General features: G+C 40.4%; 1 protein-coding gene across 2 annotated transcripts in view; it reads right to left on the bottom strand.

Annotated features, from left to right (window-relative positions):
* PAM (peptidylglycine alpha-amidating monooxygenase) overlaps nucleotides 1-22,982 on the bottom strand; it is a 125,148-nt gene extending 102,166 nt beyond the window's left edge. Inside the window, exon 1 of one of the 2 annotated variants that reach the window (XM_051782586.1) lies at nucleotides 22,948-22,982. The gene's annotated coding sequence lies outside the window, so the exon portion shown is untranslated. Of the gene's footprint in view, nucleotides 1-22,403; nucleotides 22,513-22,947 lie in introns of those variants that run through there. The other variant, XM_051782585.1, reaches the window with a different exon arrangement.
* Between the last annotated feature and the right edge of the window lie 374 nt (nucleotides 22,983-23,356).

Genomic DNA, 23,356 nt, shown 5'->3' with positions numbered 1-23,356 from the left:
AGGAAAAAAAGACAAAGGAAACCTGCAAATCATATCAGCTTTATTTTTAGATCTAACAAATCTGAGGTTCTTAAGGACACATGGAGGAGAAAATTGCTGTTTGTAGATTCAGGTTAACTATGATATGGTTATTTTGAAATCAGTTTCACCATTACTATACAAATTAGAGAACAACGATGCAAACACTCCAGCATTTAACAGTTCTTTTAGATGTGTACTATTTTCCAAAAAACACAGAAGCAATCATTTTATCTACCGAGTTTGGCTCAAAGCTGCAAGTTACAATCTTGTAATTAATGTTATTCTTCCTTTAAGGATCAGATTGAGTAATCTTTGACAGTTTCTATTCCAATCTCATCCTGAGATCCATCTACCCAGAACTGTTAGATATCAAAACAAACCACCCAAAAAAAAACAATCCAAAAAACAATCAAACCTCAAAAGTGGTTGTCAATGTATAAATATATCAAATTTTGCATGAGTAATGCTACAGTGCTTTCACTAATTTCTGTGATACTTAGAAGTCTGAAAACATCACAGTAAAACTCATTCCAAATAAAGAAACATTTCATAGAATGATTCATTACCCAAGTTCTTTAACATCATAGCTGAGACAAGCAGTTCATACTCTGTATACGTAGGGAAATAACTAAGCACATCCTGTTGAACTATATAGCCAGCAACCTGACCTCCTTATGAACCACTGTCACTCAGTGTTGAGCACAGAGGGCTGATTAAAATGTGCACAGTTCTTTTTAGACTGCAGCCTGCCAGTCTAAATACCTATTTCTTTCTGAGGAAATCAACATCACCTTCTATGCAGGAGGCTGCTGTATGCTTCCTACCAACACAGGGATTCCTGACACACAGATAGTCAGGATTCCCCCGGTTTATAGTATCAAGAAGGGCTGCCATTAAGGGGTTATTTAAACAATCTCACTGTTTCAATTCCAACATAATCAAACTCTTGAGAAGAAGTTGCACTTTCCACAGTTAGGCTGAAAATTGTGATCATGATATAGTAGATTAAGAACACCACTGGGCCAACCACTTCCACACTTAGACATCACTCAACATGACAAATCTTGCAGATCAAATTTTGCACTTTTTTATTTAAAAAAAAGCATGCTTTCTGGCTCCCTTTCCAAACACAAGTGCAAATTCCTTCAGATGCTTCACATACATATTGCTTTTAATAGCAAACTTTCTGCACACACACCTGCTTTCAAAACCACTGATCTAAGGAACAAAGCGTATCGCTCTCCATGCCTGTATCTGTTGCTTTATGCATATAATGCTATGCATACTAGGGAAAAGAAAAGTTAGAGAACAAAGTAGAAAACAGGAGACTTGCCTTTATCACAAAGTTGTATCTACAACTCAATTAAGTTCCCTCTTAATGTAGAAAGCTGTAACAAGGGGCTTTTTCGGCTGATTGTCAATTGAGACCAGTATTAGGTCCCTAATGGACACTCACCTATGTGCATGTGTAAATATGGAGACATACAGCTGCTGAAAACAGTAGCTCCACAAAAGCAGAAGATTGTACCCACCCTCCTACTCTTCCTTTAGATGTTGACATAACAAGCTAGTCCACTTCTGTTAGGAAGCTCAAAAATGCCACAGCAGAATGAATAGCAAAGCTTCTTCTAAAACCAAGGGATTAAAGATGCAAAGGTGCTTATCACCTCAAATTCATTCCAAAGTGAGCAGCTAAAAACCCACAAACAAACAAACAAACAAACACATAAAAAAATCCACAAACAACCCTAAATAGAATATTCTGAAGTCAAATATGCACTAATCTTTTGACTACGAAGTTGAAAATATAGTTGCAAAGGAGGAAAATGAAAACGTACACAATCTTAAATTGCTAGATGAAGCACTGAGCTTTAAAAGTGGCATTTATCCAAAACACCTTCCACATAACCTCCTTTCCAGGGAAGATCAAACAGTACCTGCATGTCTAGAAAACTACATATACCTCCTCAGAGGATATAATAATAAATAGATCCAATAAATCCATCACCTCAGATGTCTTGATTTAGCAGCTAAGTGACTGTTTCAGCTTTTTCCAACTAGAATCTCATATGAAAGTATTTCTCAGGGCCAATTCTACAACTTCCTCTTCATCTCCAGTTAACTCACTTAACTGCTTTAAAAACTAAATAAAAGGCTACAAACTGCCCATTCCTTGCACAGTAACTTAATTTCATATGGAATGTTGATACTGTCAACATACTGCAATCCCTACATAAATCCAACCAATTTAGGCTAGATATAAGTATCAAGAATGGGAGGGGGTGAGGGGAGTATAAAAAATGCCAGGCGGCATTTTGCATCCTTCTTAGAGTACTCCTTTGAGCTGAATAAAGTGTGGGTTCAAAAGGGGGAAAAAAACTTCACAAGGAGTCATTATTTTGCAAATAATGATGCAATGGTATGCAGAAGAACAATCTTGACTTCATTTTTGTGGATACATGTCATGGTTTCCTCTTACGCCTAAACTCCTAGAACTAGTATACTAAGACTTCATATTCTTCCAAGAATCTCATTTCTACAGCAATAAAAAGAATGAAGAGTAGCTCAAGCAATCACAACAGCATCTTCTGAAGTCCCTTTCTTATTAAGAGACGATTCAATCTACTTCCTGGCATCTCTTCAACAAATCTCTTCCTCTACCCAAGATGATGATCAGGGCTGTAGCACCTCTCCTCTGACAACAGGCATGAGAGAGTTGGAGCTGTTCAGCTTGGAGAAGGCTCCAGGGAGACTTTATAGCACTTTCCAAACCCCAAAAGTGTTTTACAAGAAAGCTAGAGCAGGATTTTTTAGAAGGACGAGTACCGACAGTACAAGGGAAATGGCTTTGAACTAAGAGTAGGTTTAGATAGAATATGAGGGAGAAACTCTTTACAATGAGAGTGGTGAGGCACTAGAATAGGCTATCCAGAAAGTTGTGGATGCCCCATTCCTGGAAGTGTTCACAGGCCTCTGAGCAAGCTGTCCTAACAAAAGAAGTACCTGCCCATGGCACAGGAGTTGTGAAGAGATGATCTTTAAAGTCCCTTCCAACAAAAATCATTAAATGATCCTATGAATTTCCATAAAATCTCCCATCTATATTGAAATCTGGGTATATGCCCTTTATATCAGTAACTGCCTACCTTTTTAACAGGTACATACAGCACAAGCTATAAGAGGTACCAGCTTACAGCAATGAACATTTACCACATGGTTAGAACATTGTTGAAAATAAGAATAATAAAATAATTAATTATTATTTGTTTACATACAAAAAACATACCATTAGTATGATGGAATGTAAGGGATAACGAATACTGAATTCAATTAGAAGATGTTTTGAATAAGGAGATCATAGGTTTTTATTTCATATATGTACATCTCCAACTAAAGGAGAAAGGTTTCTCTAATTTTCTACAGTGTTATGTGGCCAAAAGAGAGTTACGGTTCTTATCACACCCAACATTAGTGGCAAAAAGGAGTGAAAGTACTCCTTACTTTATAGCATTGGTTCCTGAACTTGGTCATACCATGGAACAAACACACATAAATAATATCCAGCTGTATATTATAAATATAGTATACATAAACACACATAAGCACACCTAAATAATACACAGCTGTATATTATAAATATAATATAACTATGCATAAATTATATACAGCAAAGTATTTTAATTACTGTTTGTGGTTCTACTACCAAATCTATGCAAATTTGGCTTTTACTTGGCTCCAGTCCCACTTCAAACATATGGACTGGGTAGTCCTAGAAGGTTTTCACAGAAGAAGCATTAATAGCAGAATGCTAACACAGTTTCCTTTTTTCAGACATTGTTTATTTGTGCAAATATCTTCACTACAAACACATTTTCTGATTCTGTAGTGCTGGAGGGAGGGGACCACGGTGCACAAACTTCTGGAGTGACCATCACCATTCATCTCTTTGAGAAAAGGCAGTGGGGGGAAAAGCAGTAGCACAGCTGTGTTCTCAGCAGGTGATTCTGTTTGTCACAGCTACACAAACCTTTTTCCCTTAAAGGCCTGAAACATACCCCATTTTTCTAAGTCTATGCATCCCTTTAATTAGTGGTCTTGACAGAACATCATCTGCCTGGGCAACAACCCCCATAAAAAATGGGGATTAGCTACAAAAATGACCATCAGAAAGAGTCATGACTTTACTACCATTTCTAAAATATAGCCACCACTTTTTTATTGTTCAGCTGGCATGAGAGTGTGCCAAAGGTCAGATAAATGCTTCAGAAAACCAAATACTCATTCTTTAAAACTCCTCATTCCACTCCACTGTCTTGCAGTACCTTTAACACTTCCATTTCAAGGAGCGTACTCAGTCTACACTGCCTCCAGATCACAAACAGGTCTCAGTGACAAGTGTATACCTAATTAATTCTTGAGTCAGAAATTTATTTCAAGAAGGGCCTTTCCACAGTCACCACACTTTCAGATGCCTCTGGCTTTTGTTATAGCAAAATGAATTATGAAAATACCTCAGCCTCCTTATGCCACGAGAGTAAATCACTTGCCACAGAGGCTCCCAGCCTCAAACTCTACCGCTATAAGACAAAGTTTGGGACAGTGGCCTTTACTTTTCCAGACAAGTAACTCCTAACTGACCAGAAAAATGAGGAAAATCTGATTGTGGCTACAATCTCTCTCCTATAAGCACAAAATGTCTGACAGAGAGTCATGTAAAAAGGATTTGAATATCTGACAGTTTTCATTCTGAAGCGATTTATGGTTTCACAGGGCTTTACAACCAGCACATCTTTGCAGTGGGTATTTTACAGATGGAGTGTGTTATTTCTATGTCTTCCAGTAGCTCCTATCTAGCCTTTACAGAGAAATATAAAAGGTCAATTTAGATCAAGGAACTATTAATATTTAATTAAAGCAAGGGAATGCCTTGCAGAACAGCTGGTAGGCAAGCTGAACAAGGCAAGCTAGGCTCACTACATTAGCTCAGCCAAGACAGACTTCACAGTGAAATGAGCAACTTACACTACTGGTTTTGTTTTTCAATTCTGGCGCTAACAATGAGCAAATACAGATTATGGTGGAAGGTTTATTTTTATTTGAAAATGACTCAAAACAGCCAAATTTATTACAAGACAACAGACATGCTGGATTTGGTCAATTAAAACAAAGGATTTGTACCATGGATAGCAAAATAAAAGTTACAGTGATGATCTATGCAAAACAATCAAGAGCAATATATAGAGCTGCAAAATTTTCTCAAATAGGGTTTCATGTATAAACAAGAAAAGCCCAGATACAAAAAAAATAGAACCCATTGCCACTGCATCATGTTTTTATTACTGATTTATTTCTTTGTCCTATGCATAATAGATCTATGTAGGTATACAGAATGGAAATTAATAATTCTTTGCCATAGTACAAAACATGTCGAAAATTGTTTTTAGTGATGATTTGTTGTTTAAATGGAACTTCTTTGGCAGTGTGCAGAAAACAAAAAGTAAACAGATGCAGAGAAAAAACTTTCTTTATAGTATATTGGAAAGATAGAGCATGCTAAGAGAAGCAAGACCTTAACTGACCTTCAAGCAAATGACCTTTGTGCTTATCTGCATGTAAATCTATTAAAAGATCCATCTAATATACTAACTCTCCTTCAGATACAACAGCACAACCCACACACAGTTACAATCCTTGTGTTAAATATCAGAATTTCATTAAAAGCATATTCTAGACTGACACGGAAAAGAGTGCTTCAAGGAAGACAGCTGACTGCAGCTGTACTGTCACATACTAGATAACTTAGAGCAGGATCTGACACTGTTAATAGCAACAACCACCACTACTGAAATAAACTAACCCCACTGAATTACTCCATAAGATGGACAAAATAGTTTATGTCCATGCAGAGTCAAATAATGAACCTTACTTGAACCAATCTCCTGGTCTCCTTATATATCAGAAAATTAGAGGAAATGCCATATTAAATGTCACTACATTATCACATCCCAGGCAAGGACATTAGGAAAAGTCGAAAGCAAGGAAGACATACTCTTGATCACATCAGAAAATACTTAAGCCAACTGGTTATACTTAAGTCCACAGGTCCCGTTGGGGACTCACTCACAGCAAGTGATCAAGACAACTGTTCAGACTGATCTCACCAAAGTGGTAATGCAGTTGTGAAACAAGGCAAGCCCCTTTTAGATGTGACTATGGCAATCTAGCCTCAAGTGAAATTCCAACTTGCAGTGCAGAATGTGGTCAACAAATGATAATTTCTTGACAACTCCCATCCATTCATTAAAAAACAACCACAAAACACCCAACACCCAAAACTTCAAATACAACTAATAACCAGGTATTTTGCTTGACAAAGATCTTACCTCAAAAAGGACCTGGTCTAAGTGTCATCTCATTACTAATAACTGAATATTTGCTATTATAATTGAAAAGAGATAATATATTCAAATAATATATACACACATACAGTGTAACTCAAAAACTTTTCCCAAGCAAACTGCTGTGGGTTATATGTAGGTCAATTGCCTTGAAAGGGATGAAAAGATGAAATAAGACACAGATGGAGATCTTCATGATTTGAACGTCATCCAAAGAAAAGATTCAGTGCTTACGAAAACCACAATAACTACAGGAAGAATGAGCCCTGTCCTTACAGGTCCTTAGCACTGACAAACAGAATAAATATCACATACTACAAGAAAACACATTCAATTCTTTGGAAATATGTGCAAATATTTACAAATCAATGAAAACTACAGAAAACAAGACCAATTTCGAAAAGCCAGCAATAAGTTAGCAATTATTTTGAATTACTATTTTGAAGACAAAACTAAGGAACCTGAGAGTTTCTTTTAAAATCTCCAAAAATGAAAGGGGGGAAAAAAAAACGAAGAAAAAGCTCTCAGAAACATGGGAAATACTTTAGATTATACTCCAGTATTAGTATTTGTTGATAAGCAATTGTTCTAAATGTGACTGATGGAAAAAATAAAAGGAACCAAGAAGACTACAAGCACCAAACGCAACAGCTCTAGCATTCTAATCTTTGTGGGTAGTTTTTATCAAAACAGCACTCCTTCTTCTCATAGACATAAAAAGTTTGACAAGACAAGGTCATCTTACATATCATGGTATCTGAACTAAAACCAGAAAAATTATCTTTCTCTTAATCTTTCCCCTCTCCCAGCTTTGTTGCCATTACAACAAGAGCAGAAATACACAAATTTCAAGTTGGAGACTGCCTGACTAGAGTAAGAGAGAGAAATTGATGGGGAGCAAGATTGAGGAAAATGTGGCCTACATTGAACTTTGGTTTAAGAAATAAAAAAAATTGATACTGGTTAAACAGAGACAGAACAAGATAGAGCAAAAGTCAGCTGGAGTAAAAGCCAACTGGGAGGACAGGGATCTAGGCACATGGAGACAATACATAACAACAATAAAGGTGACTTTAATCCATGGCTACCCGTTTTTCTGTAACACATATTGTTCCATCAAGATTAGTAATAAGGCTTAGTAACTACAGATAGTATCTTCTATCTGAAACTACCAGCATATCAAGAAACATGAACCCTGAGACACTTTCATATTGTATTTCACAGTGAATACAAATTCTTCGGAAAGCACTTATGTATAGCAAGTTTATCATTTATAGGCTATTTTGTAAATGTATTTTGTATGAACACGTCCACTAAATTGATAGTCAAAGCAGAATCTCAATAAAGAAGGTAAAATAGTGTAACTAAATAATGAGTACACTATTTATAGCAGCAAAGACCAGCAAATTGCCTGAAGACAGGAAACTGCTCTTATGCAAATAAATATAGTTGGGTTTCAGATTAATTAAATCAGCAATCCTTTCGGTTTGCACGTTATTTTCAGCAAACACTTCAGCTTCATATTAGGAAAGTCCCATATGTGCAATATTTTATACAAACTGTCTTCAACACCTTGACATTGCTTCTGTATGCGTAAGAAAAATACTTAGTTTGCAGTTTCTGAAGCTTCTTTTTTTAGTCTTTTTGTTGTTGTTAAAGCTTATTTTCCAGTGTGAATTCATTTTAAAACCCTCTTGATACTACCTCAATTCCTTTACTCCTCACTGTCTTATGGGATCCTGGAAAAAGCAAAGTTGTTAGGTTACGAAGCTCTAAGTGTTGGGTCTCCTGAAACCAGGAAAATCAAGGGTATGTGCTTGGCCAAGGCCAGTTGTTCAGTTCGCATTGTTAGACTCTAAGAGGAGATACTACAGAACGCTGAGAACCTCACCTACAGAAAGGTGCATGCAAAAACAACTCTCTCTGGAGGTGTGATGTGGCAGACGTAAAAGCCCCAGTGTACATTTTCTAAGATGCCTGAGCAACAGTATTGACTTGCGAGCACTTTATTAATATTGCTACACTATGCTCAAGTTTTATTTCACTTTATCTAAGAGCTCTAACACCAGTATTGCTGGTCGTACACTGGTAATGTATTTTTTCCAAGTTTCACTTCATGTAATTCAAGTATCAGAGATGGCAATAAAGGAAGTACTTGCAATGAAAATTGACTTCCCTAAAGAGACAAGATATTTTAGGCCTTTTAGATCCATTTCCTACCTAGTCACAGTTCTGGATCTAGGGTAAGAGCATTTGAAAAAGGAGTGTGAAGGGGATAGGACATGTGACAACAACAAAACCAGCTAGTGATAGAAACTACTCTGAAATAAGTAAAAAGTATCAAACAAAAAACTAAGTATTTGTGTAGAGTATGAAGGTTTAACTATTGTACTAAGATACTTTTTAAACAGAACCTAGAGACTGAGTGACACAGTTCTCTTGGGACATGCTTCATTTAAAGCCCTGATACTCATTTAAATCACATTAACTTAAAGTTCACACAATCCTGATGAAATACCTGCTCATAACTTGCTACCAGACCTCCCAACTACAGAGCACTCTAAATCTACAGTAATGGGCTCATCTCCAAGTATTGTACAGCTCACAAGTTTTATATTGACAGCAGCACAATGAAACCTTTTTTTAAAGTATGAGGCTATAACCAGTAAAGCCAAAGATTAGTTACATAGAAATATGTATTTATACTGAGACTCTTAAAGAGAAGTAACAAAAAAAGTTAATGTTTTAGTCATTTTCCTGAAGCTCAAGATTGCAAAATGGAATAAAACATTCATATAACAAATCCACTGAGAATATTAGCAAGTTTTTTACTACTTTATTATATAAAAAGTGATAGAACTGCTGCTAGAAGCTAAGTATTTACTCGCAAGCAGCAAGAACAGGATAAGGACAAATCTCAGTAAAAGCCAGAGTATAGCCTTGGGAAGACCAACAAAGCAAACATCTCCACAGATCAAAGATCCTCCCCTATGATCAAGCAGTAGTCTGAGACTAAGCACACACATTTAAGAGAAGCTATGTCAGTTCAAAGCAAAATTTCTAAAACAGATTGTTTCATGCTTACAATTAACTTCTGATCCAGTAGCTACTGCAAAAAATAGTCACAAGTAATCACCTGAACAGACAACTTCTTGCTACATTAGCTAACCATGAAATACCTTTTCCAGCAGGAAAAAGGATGGCAAAGAAACACAATAATATCAAAACAAGTAATTAATACAATGCACACACAAGACTCATAAAGTTATCATAACAGTAGAAGTATAATCCAACAAGTTGATATGACTTTTGTAAGCAGCCAAAAAAACATTCCAAATTCTCTAACACATTGCTAGCTTTGAAGACTATCAAAAATATAAAATGGAAAAAAATCCTAAAGTATGCAATTTTATTTCCAGTCTGATTAGATTCAAAAGCTAGCTAAGGCAAGCAAAGGACTGAATTGATCAACAATTCACTACACACGCCCATAATTTCCATTCATATGTATCATGACAGCAACAAAAGCATACAAATCAATCTGGTAATATAGCTAACAGATAATTCTGGTAATATAGATAACAGACATCTGGTAATATAGATAACAGATAGATAATACATTATCACCCTCACACATCCTTAGGAATAAAAGGCCAAGTATCACACAACACAGAATACTGTTAAAAGATCAACCTCCAAATCAGAAATGAATTTTGAAGACCACATAAAAACAGTAAAGCATGTCTAAAGGCAGGTATGAAAATATTTATTCTTTGTCACAAGCAAAAAAGAAGATTTGGTAGCTTTTTACTTTGTTCAATTTAATTTCTTCTGAAGATGAAACGGATCACATCAGATGAAAGCAGTTAAAAAGAAGCAATGTGCACTCGATATCCCGTGAGAGTTAAAAAGCCACTGTCAAACTTTTCAGCACAGGCCACTGCTGCAAGACAATCTGCCAGTGTGCCCCACACCAATCTGTGCTACATACCAGTGGGTATTATGAAAGAGATATCCCTCCTGCTTGTCAGATGCAGATATATTGTGTACACTCCATAGATACATACTCTGCAACAGAAAACAGCTACACAAAAAGAAATGTTTTTAGTTTTACTAAATGTTTTTAGAAAAAGCTTTCAAGATAACAGGAGTCAAATATTCTTCTAGGGTTCATATTATCACTGTAGGAAAATTGGTTACAATTCCTGCTAATTTGGAGACTCCCTCAAAATGGGTTGTCTTCAAAAGGTACAGGTTGCCCAGAAGCCACACAGGGATCATCCAGATCACTACAACTATCAGAGGCTGGAGTCATTCAGAAAGTCATTCAGCAGCCCCATCTGGACAGTGAAAATGCCTGACAGCTCCCAGAGAATGACGGCTGGTTACTGATTGCCTTACACAGAGATGCAGTGCCCATTGTTATCATTTTGACCCAGCAAGCTGTATTCGAAGAGGTATCATCCTGCATGGGATCCAACGAAGGCTTTCTCTGGCATTCCAGCTGCTAACGAACCACAGCAGCAATCCACACAGCCACACTGGATTCAGCAATCCACTCTCACAGTACTGCCCCAGAGGTATCCACAAATAGACCCATAGTTTGCCATGGGCTGGAAGCCCAGTGTTTGGAAGACTTCAATACTTCCCCACACTGTAAATCACTCAGCTATGTGGATGATGTTATCCGCACCACTGGTCCCATTGAACAAGAAGTAGAAAAAGCACTAAGTAATGTCACTAGGGCAATGCAAAATCATGGCTGGGAAACTAACCCCAAGAAAATTCAGAGAACTGCCACAGAAGTAAAATGTGAAAGGATAATCTGGCAGGGACTTCACAGAATGATGCCCAAATCAGCTGAACAAACCATACTTTATAAGGTAGAACTGCAAAGTAGAAACACAGAAAATTATTGGTCTTTGAGGGTTTCACAGGCAATTTATACCATCTTTGGCCCAGATATGATCATTATATAATATAATAATAAAAAAGGTCAGTTCTTTCCAGAAGAATAGAATTACCTTTGAATAAGCCAACAAGAATTTTGAGCTTGAAACCCTGGTATCTGACGACCAAGTGGCTTATTGGAGTCTCTGGCAGCATGAAGATGGGTGGCTGTGGTAGGTTGACCTTGGCTGGACACGGGATACCCAACCAGCCGTTCTATCATCTCCCTTCCCAGCCAGACAGGGGAGAGAGTAAGGTAGAAAAACAACTCGTGGGTTGGGATAAGGCACTTTATTAAAGCAGAAGCCAGGTGAAAGCTTGCACATGCAAAAGAAAAGTGAAAGACAACAAGGTTTATTCTCTACTTCCCACGAGCAGCAATGTCCGGCCACTCCTGAGACACAGGGCTTCGGCACACATAATAATTCCTCAGCAGGCGGCCATTAGACAATGAATGTCTGCCTTCCTGATCCTTGCCTTAGCTTTTATATCTGAGTTGACGTCATGCAGTATGGAATATGCCTTTGGTCAGTTTGGGTCAGCCGGCCTCAATTGAGGAAGGAATATTACAGTGCTGATGCTGTGCTCAGCCATAGCCAAAACACTGGTGTGTTTTCGACACCCTTCTAACTATTAATGCAAAACACAGCACTGTGAGGGCTACTGTGGGGAAATGAACTCCAGCTCAGCTAGACAATACAGTGGCACATACTACTGAGTTTTTGGTTTCAGTTTGCTTCCACCATCGCAAAACTACAACAGCTTTGCGCTGCTTATTCAGTCCTCACTGAAACAGAAAGAATCACCCAGGAGGCCAAGGTAAACTGACAGCACAGCTACCAGACTGACAGCACGTACTGTGAAATGATTCCAGTCAGTAAACCAGAAGGTGCAACAGATGAGCACTGTCAAGTGGAAATAGTATATCTCTACACTTTTATCTCCCAGCCTAACCAATGTAAGTGCCTTAGAGGAGAAAACAGCACAAATTGTCCTGGGTAATGACAGTGGGCCTCCACCTTGGGCACAGCAGGTCCCACCACATGAGCAATTAAACCAAGAGAAGAATGGATACTTCACTGATAGGACATCAAGATACCTGGAAGAAAAACTGCAATGGAAAGCAACATCCTTTGAAATGGCTCAGTAAACCTTCCTAACCTGTCAAGGGAAGGGGGTAGCAGGCAATATGTCCAATTAATGGCTGCAGCTACGGTGCTGGAAGAACCACCAGATTCTGAAGTCTTTTTGCTGAGTCTTGGGCAGTACATAAAGATCTCACAGTATGGGCTAGTAAATGACAAGCATATGATTGGATAATACACGGCAGACCTCTTTAATGGTAGGATTCAGTGTGCAAAACCATTGCTTTCTGTGGCTGAGACATATAGATGCCTACACAGCACATCATGGTGCACCAGTGCAGGAATAGAATGCTGTTGCTGATCAGCTAACTAAGGTATGTATTTCTGCAATAACCCTCAACAAGGATGTGTCAGCTGAGTGGGCTCATAAGGAGTCAAGTCATTGATAGTTGCTACCTACAAATGGGGACAAAATAACAGACATTCCTTGCTCCAGAGAGACCATTCAATATGTCTTTTAAGAATAGAAAGCAAGACATCTGCAACAGCCCTGGGGAAAAATAGAGCACTGAGTGGCCACAGGTCACACTTGACAGACATTACACTGGACCTCTTCCAGAGGGCCAGGGTTTGCAATAAATATTGGAGATGGCAGATACATGTACAACTACCTGACTGTATTGCCTACTTCCACTTCCAACCAGAAGGTCACTAAGAAAGGCCTTCACTTTTTAAGCCAATGGTTAGGTATTCACACTTGTGTTAAATCAAATAATGGTTGTCATTTCCAGGAGAAATGGTCCAGTTGTGGGCTGGTGAAAACCAGGCAACATGAGTTTATCATATATCCCCATCAACCTTGTGGAGCCAGTTTAGTAGAGCATACTAATGCCTTACCAAAAAACAATTGTGAATTCTTCTACCCACTTGCCCCTTGGTGGAATTGGCCAACGGCGCTGGCATGAGCATAGTAAATCTGAATAGCAGGGTGTGAGTCCAAGGTTACAGCACTTACAAACTATTGTTAGGCTACCACCATACAGCAACATGCATCAGGTTCCTGACTGAAACTGAAGAGAGGTGTGTACTCTGGTACTGGAAGGACAATCCTGTTTACAGTGATCCCTGCCAAGATACCAGTCCAGGTGCTGGAAACTACATTCTTGATTTCAGGACACAGCCAACACTCCTTAATATGTTCGGCAACATATATTTTGTAAAAAGTTATGCTTTCCATCCATTCAGCAGAAAGTAGATGAGGGCACTCTCCCAGGAACACTAACCCACAGTGACCTGCAGGTGACAGAGATGCTCCAAGTCACACTTGCCCCGTGCACTTCTGGGCACAATGGACACTCAGGTGAGAACTAAAAGGCCACATTTAGTGCTGGTCAACATCCAAGGATGACAGGAAAGGGAGTCTTGAAAACAGGTGCGTGGGAGAAGATCCCCATGCTTTAATGACCCTTGCAGGGATTGCTTTATCTTGCCCTTGCTATGTGCTACTGACATCTTACAGAGAAATACAGATTGCTCTCATCAGTAAGAGTAACTCTCTTTCATGCAAACTGCAATGTTAAAACATCTTTGGCATGACAGTTATGAAAATCCATTCCATTCCACAAAAGAAAGACCACAATAACTCACTGCCACTACCAAGCTGTGAAACTTGTGACCTAGGGAAGATATGAAGGATAATTGTCCTGTCTGAGTAAATTATAAGGGCAATTTCTCATGGGAATTATAAGGTAATTTCACATAAATCACTACATCTTACTTCGTGTTATTAAATAATAACTTAAGCCCACTTTAGCTTTTGAGATCACATCATAAAGAAAGACATTTTCAGGTCTGCAAAGCTGTCAGCAAAAAGAGCCTCAAGCCATTTCTAGAGTTGGACCTTTACCACATTGCAGCAGGTAGACTCTGAACCCACAGATAAACTAAGCTTTCTCCTTCCCTATGAATCTCCACAAGAGCCATTTAACACACCAGTTTTGAGAATGATTATTTTAACTAAATAGACTTAATCACCCAACATGTGCATTTTACACAGTCACTCATAACATTCTCACAGATAAACTGATGAAATACAGTCTAGAAAAACAGTTAGGTGGACTGGCTGACCTTCCAGGCTCAAAGGGCTGTACTGATCAGTGCCACAACTTCAACTGGAGGCCAGACACTAAAGGTGTATCCCAGGAGTCCATACTGGCTCCAGTCCTGATCAACACCTTCATCAATGACCTGGATGGCAGGGCAGAGTCCATTCTCAGCAAGTCTGCAGATGACACCAAAGTAGGAGTGTCCAATACACCAGAGGGTCATTCTGCCATCCAGAGGGACCTCAACAGTTCAGCCAAGGGAAGCACTAAGTTCTGCATCTGGAAGGGGCAATCCCATGCACTGGTACGGGCTGGGAGACAACTAGATGGAAAATAAATTTGCAGTAATTAAAATCCCATAAGTGTCATATGTAACAAAAGCTTTGTTATATAGGAATAGCTTTTATAAGAATAGCTAGGTTCTCTCAAATTAGGTACCACAGAAAGTTCTTCTGAAAGGACTACTCTAAACTAATGTACTCAAAATTGTGATCAAAATACATTAACACTGCTTCAATAAAAACTTCAGTAAACAAGCAGAAAGCAAAAAGTATTTTAAGTCAGGATAAAAAGGATGCTTTAAAATCCACCATAAATCCTTAATCTCTTCCATAATGAGATTGGGATTCTTAGTACCATAAAATCTGGCTCCTTAATTTGAGGTCAGGGTAAAACATGCTTGCAAAAGGAATTAAAATCAACTGAATTTAACCACTCTGAATACAAATAATCCATGGAAAACTAAAGAATATAGCATAGAAGTCTGCAATATAGCAAAGATTTAAAATGAACAAAAGCTTTTTTTTCACCTCCTCTTTAATGGACTGCTCTAAGCAGGCAAGGCTGACTTGATCAGTTTTCAAGTTTCTTTTCTTCACTCCTGCTTTAAGGTAGAATGAGGTTCAGGGAGAACTCTGTTAAGCTGACTTGTAAAGCAAAATAATCACTGCCACTCCAGAAGAGTCCCCAAGCAATAAGCACTGTTGTTGTTATTGATAAAACACAGACTATAACCACCTTCAGTACATGAACAGGTGTAAAGGTGCAGCTTCACACAGAGTTAACTCAAGTGGGAAGGGGTACAGGGAAGAATCATAAATGATTCTGTATCTGCTTGTAAAAGAAAAAGCTATGGCTTCCTGAAAAGATGAGGATGAAGAAGGTAAGCACAACTATGCTGGATTATGAATGCATGTCAATGAACCTCATAGAACAAAGCATGCAACTATTCTCAATAATTTTTAATGTAATCCTTTAAACATCCATTAAAGACACCACAAGTAAGAAATTTACTGCAACACAGGTTAGTTGTTTGATGTATTTCACTCTTGTCTTTCCTGTCTCCTTCTCTCTTTTACCTCATTTCACATTAGCCTGATCTTCAGTGTTACAGTCTTTCATTTCAGTTTTTTTAGTCAATGGTTCATATAAGCCCTTTTCCTATTCCAGTTTTCCTCCTTGTGAGCCCATCCCCAAGAGTTCACAGAATTTCTCCCTCTCCTGGTTGCACATCCCTGCCAGGTCATGGTCCCAACAGCATCCACAGACACCATATTTCTCTGCACACTTGCTTGCTTCAGCAGACTACCTTCAACTCCACTCCTCTCCACACCAGTTCATCTACTTCTCCTTACGCTCTTTTCTAATCTCAACTTGCAGTCCTCTTATTCTCTTCACAGCAAAGCAACATCTCAACCTTGATATAGAAGCCTTCACCACCAATATTTAATAACTTGTCAATGTTACAGGCTGTAGACCTCAGAAACTTACTGTGGGAAGCATCAGCCTTCTAAGTGTACAAGGCTGACCATCATCCTGTAGTTTAGAAATGTACCCTGGCCCTACTGCTACTTAACATCTATGTTCCAGTGCATTAATTAATTTGTTTCACTGGAAGTGGTTTAATAAAACTGAATCAAAGACAAAGGGAAATGGAATAGATTTTGAAGCAAAGAATAACGAGAAATACAGAGAAATGAAAAACAGAGTGGTAGAATAAATGAAATACGAATTTACTTACATTATCTTGGCAAATTATACCATCTTTCCTTGATGAAACAGACAGAAGAGAATGCAATAAAGCTGGTCAGGGGTGGGGAGAATTCAGTATTTTTTCATCCATACTATAACATGGGAGATTATTAAACATGAGGAAACTGGATTAGAAGATGTGAAAAAAAAACCCAAACCTCAGTATGAATGGTTAAACAAAGACTACTACAAATAGCATTGAAAAAAGAGTTAAGTGATAATTTCATTAACTGTGTTTCATAAATATAGCCTTAGTATTTGCATATCCAAACTTCCCCTGATGCAGCTTCATTCCCCTTCCTCATGTCCTATCACTGGTTCCCAGAGAGAGGAGATCACCACCATCCCCTCCTCTGCCTTCCTTGAGGAAGCTGTAGTCTGCAAGGGAGTCGCACTCAGCCTTCTCTTCTCCAAGGTGAACCCAACATGCTCCTAATTTTCCCAGTATGTAATGAAAGAAAGATAACCTGGACTGTTCAGCCCAACAACACAAGTCTAAAATTAAACATGACTGTTCTCTTCAAATCAATAGAAGTATATACAGGAAAAGAACCATGAATTAAGCTACTGACTGATACTAAACAAGAAAAAATGAGTCTGTGAAGGCTGTGAATAATTTAGGTTGGAAATTAGACTGCCATTTTTGAAACAAGTCAGAAGGTTTATGTTGTGGATCATAATTTTTAAGATGAGTAATGACTTTATCATATGGATTGAAAGACATTACTTACAGGCCTGCAAACAGAAAGCAAATGTACAGATAATAAAAAAATATGTACATGTGAGTGGAAGGGACAAAAGCAAAACAAATCTTCTGTAGTTTTATAGTGGTCCTCTAGGGTTAATCTAGCCCTGTTCCTAAAAAAACAATAATAAAAAAAAACAAAACAAAAAGAAAGGTTTCCCAGACCTTAAGTTCTGTGTAAACATTTCCTCATCATCTCTTTTTGTTCCCAAGTATGGAAGACTAATAATCTCTTTTTTGTACAAGTATGAAGACAGGAGATTCTGAAAACAAGTAGGCCACTTGCAACATCCAATGCTAGTGTAAGAAGCAAACTTCTTTTTTTGTTAACTAATGTAAGCCTTGATTAACCCTACACACTGGGGACTATGACAGAGAGATAGATGATTTTACAACAGACAAATTTTTGAGATACCCTTCTTCTGCAGAGATTTATACAGTAAATATTGTATCAGTACACGAGGACCATGGATGTACAACAGCACGGATTAAAACACTAGAACAGTACTAAGGAGATCACCTGGAGTCACAAAATCCAAGAAAGAATATTGGTAACAGAATGGAACTGCCAGGCAGTGGTGGAGTATGAGACTGTACCACACACATCAATCAGCAAACACGATATGATTCAACATCGCCTTCAGCATTCTTTGTCAAAATGGAAGATAAATGCAGCAAAGATCATGAAACATCATTACCAGTCAAGAATAACCCAAAAGACATGGTGAGAACTGGATAGCCAGCAACCCTTTCTCCCCTTGTCACTGCAAGTAATCAGACTGATGAGATCCATCTGTTCTGGTCCTCATACGCAGGATGCAAAAGCATGAGTATGAAAGGATGAAAGAAATCTAGAGATTACAAATAAAAGTTAATGAAAATTATTTTGTTCAAAACAGAAGTCATGTTTCCATCTATTCAATGACTCATTGAGAGCAGCTGCATTTTTAAACTCCTTCATTTCATCTGGTTACACATCCCGTTTGGCTGTTGCAGAACCTTGGTATCTTAAACCAGAGCATTTGCCAAGTGACATCTGTTGCACAGAACTTAAAAACTTCACCACTGCAGCAGGAACAGCCTAGGTTATCATTTATTGCCTTTCAGTTTCAGCAAAATGCATAAAACGCTTGGTTTCACTGAGTATTTTCAATAACAACAATATGTTGAAGGGCAGAGGAAAAGCAAGAAAATCCCTTGATGTAAAAAGCATGGTTAAGTGCTCACAGGGCTTGAAGTGCTGTTACAACAGAGTTCTTCAACTAATGACTGGTGTCTTCCTTAGAAACACGCTGCCTGACCTCAGCCTACTAAATAAATCAGAAATGCTTGCTTTCTTTTGGCATCTCTTCACACACAATCTACATGTATCCTTTTAGAGGCTACTGTTAAATTCCATTCACATTCTCACAAAGAAAGAGTCTCTATGCAACTTATGTCTCTCAACAACAATAAACCCAAATATTTTAGATGTATACCTGAAAAACAGTAAGTTTCAAAAAACAGCACTAACCGTGAACTTTGCTTCCCATTCATACTACACTGCTTTTGTCAGTATTTGTTCTTTGCTCACATGGTCCCAAATTATACCTCAAAATGTTACTTGATTTTATTTTATGCTTCCAGAATTTTAACATAATCTTAACATACAAAGCCCTCCACACTTTCATTCCCACATACTTCTAATAGCAAATTTACAAAATCTCATTGAAATATTTTTAGACACAAATTACAAAGTAACCTATAGAAATTAGGATATATTGCATCAAAATATTTTTCAAGAAAAGCTTTTTCATCTTTCTGCAGGAACATGTTGAATCATTATTTCAAATTGGGTTTAGTTGATTCAACACCCTTGAGCAGTATATAAATAATACCCTGTCCTCCTTGTCTTGGCCAATTGGAAGAAACTGAATTTGAGTACAGGTAAGATTGACAGGACATTAAAAAGAGTCCTTCACTTATCAGAGAGAAATGAAAGGGGTTATTCATTAAGGAGTATGTTGTAAATCCTCCCTGTCTTTCAGCAAACCTACGCATTTCAGTTTTATATGTTCTGACTGCCTTACAAAGGAGGAAAAAAAAAGGAGAGGGGGAGACAAAGAGGGAGGAAGGGGAAAAAGTGGGGAGGAGAGGTGAAAAAGAGGGGGAAGAAAAGAGAAAAGTAGAAAGGGAAAAAGAGAAAAAAGAATGGGAGGAGAGAGATTAAAAAGAGAGAAGGGGGAGAAGGAGAAAAAGGGAGAGGAAAAAAGGACAAAAAAGAGCAGTATCAAGCAGAGATGAAAGCAAGCTACCACGCACTAACCTACAAATATTGTATGTCTCAATGGTTCCACCTCCTTCCAAACTAGTTTTATAAAGTCAGAAAATACTTAGTTGTGTCTTGAAAAAACATACTCTATTTATTTGATGGATCCAAAGATCGATCATGTAGCATGATGAAAACAGAACTGGGGTCACTAGTTAGAGAACATCCAATGTTTCTTTCTGCCACTTTAACATTAGACTGAGCTGCAATGCCTTAAGTAGAGATCTTTTTAAAAATTATTCACAATACTTTAACTATACAGACTGTCATTCTAGACCAGATTGGTAAACCATTCTGGCAACAGTTTGCTCACATCAGCTAGCACCAGATATTGTTCTCAAAACACAAGATAACTAATATGGTATACCTGACCAGTACCACACAGAATATGGCAGACATGGTATAACCTACTCTGTGAAGTATTTAATCCTAACCGTTATAAATTGTTTTAAAGTATAACCTAACTTGTTTGGCTTCGTTTGTGATACTTTTCAAATCTTTGTTTGTACTAATAGTTGTGAGTTTGGATAATATGAGCATCCCAGCAGATTTATTCATCTCGAATATGACAAGCAATAGCAGACCTAATTAAGCGCTAAAGGAAACTTGGTAAGTTATAAAATTCCTTTAAATAATCTTCATTTCGTTGTACACACTATTGTTTTGGACTATGTAACATGGATACTTTTGTCAATCTGTAAAATGAGAACTTCAGAACAAATCCCAACCTCTTCGTTCCCTTTGAGCCATGACATGTAAAATGGAAGCAATATGCTAAGAATAAATTTGTTTTCAATACGCATGCATTTTACACCACAGTTCCCTTGTATTCCCATGTAAGGAATCAAGAAGAAACATCCTCTCTAACTGAACATTCTCTGCATCAGCCACATGCAGGGAAATAACTTCCACAACAACAGATTCAATCGTATCTTGGTTTATTTGACACTCAGCAGCCCTGAAGTTCTCTCATTTGACAAGGAAGCAGATAAAGCAATAAAATGGTGGGTTTGGATTTTGGATCAGATCTCTGAGATTACCTGGAGCTTGCCTGCACACACACCTGTGCAGGCCTCTGCCTCCATTTGTCAAGGGAAGGGCTGTGTGTTCTGCATCTGCTTTTGGCTACTTGCTGGCTCTTACCTCCTACATCTGCCATTTTCATCTGTAGCAGTGGGATCACTGTATCACACAAACTAGCTAAGTACATAAGGATTAAATTGAACCCCCTTTCCATTTTTTCTGCATGCACTAGTCGACAAACATACATTAGTCTTCCAGTAAAGTTATTCCTAAAAACTAGCTCCTGATTTCAGATCTACAGTACAAGACACACTAGGGATTTCAGATCTGCAGCAAAAAACCAGAAATATAAACAGGAGTCTAACACGTAAGTAATCTAAAAAATTAGGTTCAGTTAAAATTTTGAGATGGAACTGTGATTTTCTGGAAGTTAGATTACATTACTTATGTTTTTAATGTGGGAACACCTGTAAAGACAGAGGAGGAGTACCCCAAATCAAAAAAGGAAACAAAAGGCCTTATTCATATCAAGTGATATATCATCAAGAGACTTGAGATATTAAAAATGCCTGTCATCTTGTAAGAAGACTTCCATTTCCACACCAAACACTCTTCCTTTAATAAGTAGCTTAAAAATTCTGATTAATTCCTCTTTTTTTTTTTCTACTCCGAACTGTAAGAACACTCATCTGCAAGCCTACAGCAGGCAGCCTGAAAACAGTCTATGGTAAAAGCCACCAACGTGTCAGTGCCGCACCCCCGTGTTTGTGTTCCCCGAGTCAATCCCAGAACCAACCGTGGCTTCACCGCTCCAAAGGGGCTTCGGGACGCACCCCTTCACGCACCAATTCCCACAGCACAGCCGCGCTCAGGAAAGCAGATACTTATCTGGTACGGTCGAAAAGGTGTGCAAATCAAATTTATAAGAGAAAGATACACAAAACGTATATATTTTGAAACTAATGCATCAGATCTAATAAAGGAGTTTTTAAGGAAAAGAATGAGGAGCGAAGGCTTGAAAACTAAACAGACAAACAAAAAAAGCCACTCCCAGGGACTGTTGGGAACCACACCACCGCAACTCGGAGCAGCTGAAGTCGAAACTAACAGAATGTCAACACTTGACCGCTTCCCATGGCCGGACACCCGGAGGTGAAGGAATGACAGTGCAAGCGGGACAGCGCCAAAGTCCGGAGGGGCTCTGCGTGCCCCGCCTTCAGCCACCTCCCCACCGCCGGGATGCCCTTCCAGCCGGACCCCCGAGCGGGCACCCGCCCCGGGAAGGCACCGCGGGAAACTTGGGCGGGAGGGAGCGGAGCGCGCCGAGCTCCGGCGCCTCGGGAACGTCCGTCCCTCGCTCGGGACACAAAGCCCGGCGGGAGGAGAGGGGGTGCCCTCGGGTGCCGCGCTCCGCCGCACCCGAGGCCAGGCCGGGCCGGGCCGGGGCTCCCCCGCCCGCAGCGCCGCCGCAGCCGCCGCAGCCTCGCAGCTCGCCGGGGCAGCGCCGGTCCCGGCAGCCGCACGACCGCGGCGCCGGCGGTGCCCAGGAATCCTCTCAGGGGCTCCCGCGGGAGCAGCCGCGCCTCGGGCGGCGCGGGCGGAGCCGCACGTGTGCCCGGGCCGGGGCGACACCGGGAGCGGCACCGCCGAGGGGCCCGGGCGGATCGCTGCAACTCAAAGTACCCCCTCCTTCTCCTCCCGCAGCCCCCGCGTGAACGCGGCGCAGGTGGAACTCACGGGAGGAAGCCGCGCCACGCCGCCGAGTCCCAGCCGACCTGCCCCCGCGGCGACGGCACCGACACGGGCACGGACCGCGGGCGCCGTGTCCGCGACCCCCCTTCCTGCCCCGCCCCAGGACCGCCCCGCGCCCGCGCCCCGCCCCGCCCCGCCCGCGCGGGGAACGCGGCGCCGCTCACGTCGGCCGCGCGCAGGGCTCGGCAGGGCCGCTGGGGGGCGCTGTGCCCGCACCGCGCACTGAGGGGTGCGGGGACAGCGGAGAGAGGGGTCGGGATGGGCAGGGAGAGGCGTCGGGATGGGCAGGGAGAGGCGTCGGGATGGGCAGAGAGAGGGGTCGGGATGGGCAGGGAGAGGGGTCGGGATGGGCAGGGAGAGGCGTCGGGATGGGCAAGGAGAGGCGTCGGGATGGGCAGGGAGAGGCGTCGGGATGGGCAGGGAGAGGCGTCGGGATGGGCAGAGAAAAGTCTCGGGGTCCCCAGGGAAAGGGTCTCGGGGTCCGCCTGGGAGGTCCGAGCGGTGCAAGCCCGGCGGGCAGGGAACAAACCTCGCCGTGCCGTGTCTCTCTGCCCTCGGGCGGGACTAGCTGGTTCCCTGTGCCGTCGCTCCCGGAGGAGCGGTCGTGCCCCTCCGGCTGCGGTCGGCGAAATGATGGGAGGGCTGTGCAGACCCCTCTGTGCGGGGCGGGAGCGACCCAAGGCAGCGGGGAGCCGGAGTGAGGGATCCTGGGATCCAGGATCCGCAGGCTCCGACCCTGTACTGAGTGTGGCGCAAGCAGTTCCCGGTAAGGAACACGTTTGCGTTTGGAAGCTTGTGGAGCTCCAGTGCACTTGAATGAGGTGATGTTTTCAGTGGAATTCATAACATAAAATAGCAAGCTGAAGCTTGGGCATGTCTTACGGTGAGCTGTGTTCCATATCCACCGCAGATGGAAACACTGCTCAGCATCTCTGGCT

This window comes from Manacus candei, unplaced genomic scaffold (genome assembly GCF_025592945.1).
Source record: "Manacus candei isolate 608988 ecotype Guabito, Panama unplaced genomic scaffold, ASM2559294v1 h1tg000016l, whole genome shotgun sequence".
NCBI classification, from domain to species: Eukaryota; Metazoa; Chordata; class Aves; order Passeriformes; family Pipridae; genus Manacus; species Manacus candei.
This window is presented reverse-complemented; position numbering and strand designations above follow the sequence as displayed.